Here is a 5,000-nt window from a genome sequence, read left to right as displayed (position 1 = left end):
TGTTAGTGAGAGTGAGAGTGAAAGTAAGTGTGTGCGTGTGCGTGTGCGTGTGCGTGTGCGTGTGCGTGTGCGTGTGCGTGTGCGTTTGCGAGTACGTTATATAGGTTATATTATAATCCCTAAAAAGAATATCGAAAAAGGGAAAATGGGAACAGAGACCAACCCAGAGACGAATGAATGAATGAAGGAGCGAATAACGTGTAAAGAAAAAAGGAAAGGGACGTCAAGCGTAGCCAGACGCCCGACGGGAAACATTTACACACGAATGGTCGAGAAACGAGGCGTGAACACTGACGCCGCTAAGTGCAGGTTGCAAAGGGGAAGGAGGGGGGAGGGGAGGGGAAAGCAGTATAGGGGAGGGGAGGGGAGGGGAGAGGAGGGAAGGGCAGTGGAGGAAGAAGGCTTCAGATACGAGAGGAGAGGAGAGGAGAGGAGATGAGAGGAGAGGGGAGGGGGGAACGGAAAGATGCAAAGGGGGTGCGGAGGAAGGAAGGGTGAGGGAAGATTGAGAATGAAAGAAGGAAAAGGGGAGGGGAACGAGAGGAGTGCAAAAGGTATGGGGGGGGACAAGCAAAGGGGAGAAGGGGTAGGCAAAAGGGGCTAAATAGGGGAGGGATTAAACGCAATTATCCACAAGGTAAACCAGAGAGGGGGTATGGGGGGTGGGGAGCTTCGGGAGGACGGATGAGAGGAATAACCTTGCTCATTAGACATGGGAGAGAACAGATGAATAACGGATAAAGATGATGAACAGCCGGTAATACGCGAGGAGGAGAGGAAGAGGATATGAGGATGATACAAATACACGCAAGACGGGGAATGTGGAGGGAAGGGCGGAGGGAAGGGCGGAGGGAAGGGCGGAGGGAGGGGTGGAGGGAAGAACGGGATGTGTTTCTTTCTCTTCCCTACCTACGTTTTTACCTACGCTTTTACCTATCCACTAACCTCATCCCTCCCACCCTACATCACGTATTACAGGGACAAGCACACAATCAGTGAGCTAGAGAGAGTATGAAGGGGAGGAGGGCAGAGAAGAAAGGGGGAGGGAATAGAGCAAGGAGGGGGGGGGGCAGAGAAGAGAGGGGAGGGGAATAGAGAAGGGAGGAGGAGGGCATGAAATGTAGCGGATAAAAGAGGAGACAGGAGACAGAGGAGGGGAAAGGGAGAAGAAAGGAAAGAGGAGACAGGGGAAAGGGAGGAGGGGGGGGGGGGGCAAAAGAGAGAAGGGAGGGAGAAGGGATGGCCCAATGCACTTAAATGTCTCCATCATGATTATCGCCAATCCGCTTGGTCAATTTCGCGTTTGTCATTCACTTTTTTGGGGGGAGGGGGGGAGTGATGTCATTAATATCGAATATTTCTAGTCACAAAAAAAAATGGACCGGTGATGCCGATATTGAAACCACTCTGCCAATATCATTGATATTTTCTTCCATTTTGTTTTTTGTCATTTTTTTCTATCCTCAATACTTTTTAAAAAGAATCTAATGCCGAAATAATACATGACGTAGCAATTAAAATATTGTAAAACATGTTAAAACGTGAATAACAATGTCACTGATGACAGCAGCAATAACAACAGAAACAACATCAGCAATGATATCAATAATAATAAATGAAAAGAATATAGACAAATATAACAAGGAAATTAGGTACATTATTGTGTAAACGTGCTCTCTCTCTCTCTCTCTCTATCAAACACAAACACACACACGCGCGCGCGCGCTTATACACGCACGTACGCAGATATGGATTAAAGTGCAAGCATTTAAGGTACGTGCATACTTGCAAATACAGTCGATACACGCACATGCACGCGCGCACGCACACACACACACACACACACACACATGGAGAGAGCGAAAAGAGGAGAAAGGGAGAAAGAGGGAGGGAGGGAAGGAGGGAGAAGGAGAGGGAGGGAGGGAGGGAGGGAGGGAGGGAGGGAGGGAGGGAGGGAGGGAGGGAGGGAGGGAGAAGGAGAGGGAGGGAGGGAGAGAGAGAGAGGGAGGGAGAGAGAGAGAGGGAGGGAGAGAGAGAGAGAGAGAGAGAGAGAGAGAGAGAGAGAGAGAGAGAGAGAGAGAGAGAGAGAGAGAGAGAGAGAGAGAGAGAGAGAGAGAGAGAGAGAGAGAGAGAGAGGAGGGAGGGATGATGTAATATTGCGGGGTGTGAAGGCCGACATGATAAGATTAACCCGGTATATTTTGACAGGTAATATGTTACAAGGGGTGACGGCCGCTGGGAGAACATGGACATAGAAAGGGCGCGAGGTGAGGGAGGGGAGGGGGGGAGGGAGAGGGAAGGAAGGGACAGCGTTTGGGGAGAGGGGGTGGTAGGATAAAGGTGGGGGAGGGTTGAGGTGGAAGGGAGAGAGAGAGGGAGGTGAGGATCTACGGGAGGGTGCGTGTGTGTACGTTAGAGGAGAGGAGAGAGAGAAGAGATAGAAAGGAGGGAGGGAGGGAGGAGGGAGGGAGGTGGGGGAGGGAGGGAGAGAGAGAGAGAGAGAGAGAGGGAGAGGGAGAGGGAGAGGGAGAGAGAGAGAGAGAGAGAGAGAGAGAGAGAGAGAGAGAGAGAGAGAGAGAGAGAGAGAGAGAGAGAGAGAGAGAGAGAGAGAGAGAGTCAAAAGCGCCGCAAGCAAACGTATTTCGAGTACAAACACCACAAAAACTCTGTCCCACCACAACCCTTCCCTCAACCCTCCGTGACATGACATGTGACACACCGCTGCCGTCATTAGAGCATGATGAAAAGTTCTTCCTCGCCCCTCCCTCCACCACCTTCCCCTCCCTCCCTTCTCCCTAAGTTCCCTCTTTCTTCCCCCTTTATTATCCTCCCCATTCGCCCTGCCGTATCCTTCCCTTACTTTCCCTATCCCCTTGCCCCATCCTATCGCCTTCCGTCTACTCCACGTTCCCCTCACCCCTTCCCCTTGCTTTCCTTTCCTATCCTATCCTATCCCTTCCTCTCCTCTCTCCCTCTCACCCTTTCCCTCTCTCCTCCCTCTCGCTCTTTCCCCTCTCCCCCTACCACCTCGCCCCCCCTATCCTCCCACCCCATCATTCATTCCCCATCTACCCCATCCATATGACACACTTCCCTGCCCTGTCACACCATCCAGCCAATCACTGCCACGTCAAGTCCCTCGCCGGCCGCCCCGATTGACACAAGGGCGCTGTGTTTTCCTGTCATCCGTCATGGAATTTCCCAGGGGAGGTGGGTAGAAGGTTGGGGAAGAAGGGTAAGGAGTGGGTGAGGTAAGGGAAAGATTGGCGAAGACAGGGGGTGGAAGGGTAGGGAAGAGCAATGCCAGAGGGGTCGTCATGCTTGGCAGTGAATCAGGTCATCAAACTATTACTTTTTGTCTTGGTCTCCTATTTTCTGTAATTCCCCATCCTCTCCACTTCTACTTTCCTTCTTCCTCCCTCCTGCTGCCCCCCTCTCCTACTCCTTATCCGCTCCCCATTCTCTCTGTCTGTCTCCCCCCCCCCCTCTCCCTCTCCCTCTCTCTCTCCCCCTACCCCTCTCCCTCTCCCTCTCTCTCTCACTCCCTCTCTCACTCCCTCTCCCTTCCGTTCTCCCAATCTCATATTCTACCATAACTCAATACCTCACTCTATATACGTCACGAGAATTTCCACCTCCTGCTAATCATTTATTTGCCCTCCAGTTCCCATTCATACCCTTCCCTTCTCCGATCCACCCCTCCCCTCCCCCTCCCCTCCCCTCCCCTCCCCTCCCCTCTCCTCCCCTCTCCTCCCCTCCCTTCCCCTCCCCTCCCTTCCCCTCTCCCTCCACCTTCCTTTTCCCCTTCCCCCATGTCACTCGAAAGGCTGTAGGGGCGGAGGTACACTGCTGGGTGGGAAGGAGACGGAGGGAGGGAAAAGATGGGGGGAAAGGAGGGGGGAGGCTGGGAAATGGAGGGTGAGAAGGAGAGGGAAGGAGGGTGGAAGGGAGGGAAGTAAGAGAGCGAGAGTGAGTGGTAAGGAGGGAGAGAGGGGAGGGGGGGGGGGAGATCGACCCAACGACAGGGAGCGCGAGATAACAAGTGCATAATCGCAACATAATTACGGTTATGACTAATAATTTTGCGAGTATCTCCCACGCGACCCGTCTACTTTACTCATCTACCCCCCCGTCTACCTTCTACCCCCTCGCCCCCCCTCCCCTTCTCCTCTTTCCCTTCTTATCCTCCTTTCTCTTTCTGTGCCTCTCTCTTTCTAAATCTAACTTTCCCTCTTTCGTGCTCCCCCCTTATACCCCCTCAATATTTATGTCTGCCTGTCTGCCTATCTGTTTGTGTTTGTCTGTCTGTTTGTCTCTTTTCCCTTTCCCTCTTCCGTACCCTTCCCCCTCTTTATCCCTCCATCTCTGTCTGTCTACGTCTGCCTGTCTATCTATCCGTTTATCTGTCTATGCCAGTCTGTCCGTACCAGACTGTCTGTGTCAATCTGTCTGTCTGTCTGTCTGTCTGTCTGTCTGTCTGTCTGTCTGTCTGTCTGTCTGTCTGTCTGTCTGTCTGTCTGTCTGTCTGTCTGTCCATGTCTGTCTAACTTCACTGTTCTGACTTAGTCGTGGGAACACAGCCACCGACAACGCTCACGCTTATATAAACATGTGTGCAAAAACATTTACGCCCACATCAATAAACTTACAAAAATAGGAAACGCAAACACAAGAGCTACTGACACACACACACACAAAAAAAAAGAAGAAAAAAAAAGAAAAAAACATATACACGAAGAGACAAGCACACACCCTCTAGCTCTTCTCTCCTCTCCCACTCATTCTTATTTCAGAAACACAGACACACGCACACATGTAGAAACGCAGACACACAGAGACGAGACACACACACACACACGCACGCACGCATGCACGCACACACACACACACACACAAACACACACAAAAAACAAACAAAAAAAAACAAAAAAAAAAAAAAAACATTAATCATGACTGTAACAACACAAGACAAAAATACGAAACAAAGATACGCATGTAAA

At 51.2% G+C, this 5,000-nt stretch overlaps 1 protein-coding gene across 1 annotated transcript in view; it reads right to left on the bottom strand.

Moving 5' to 3' along the window:
* LOC125035896 (E3 ubiquitin-protein ligase TRIM9-like) overlaps positions 1-5,000 on the bottom strand; it is a 243,288-nt gene that overhangs the window by 132,083 nt on the left and 106,205 nt on the right. The gene's annotated exons all lie outside the window — the stretch shown is intronic.

This window comes from Penaeus chinensis, chromosome 20 (genome assembly GCF_019202785.1).
Source record: "Penaeus chinensis breed Huanghai No. 1 chromosome 20, ASM1920278v2, whole genome shotgun sequence".
Lineage (NCBI taxonomy): Eukaryota > Metazoa > Arthropoda > Malacostraca > Decapoda > Penaeidae > Penaeus > Penaeus chinensis.
The sequence above is the reverse complement of the archived record's forward strand: the minus strand, read 5'-3'. Positions and strand labels throughout refer to the sequence as shown.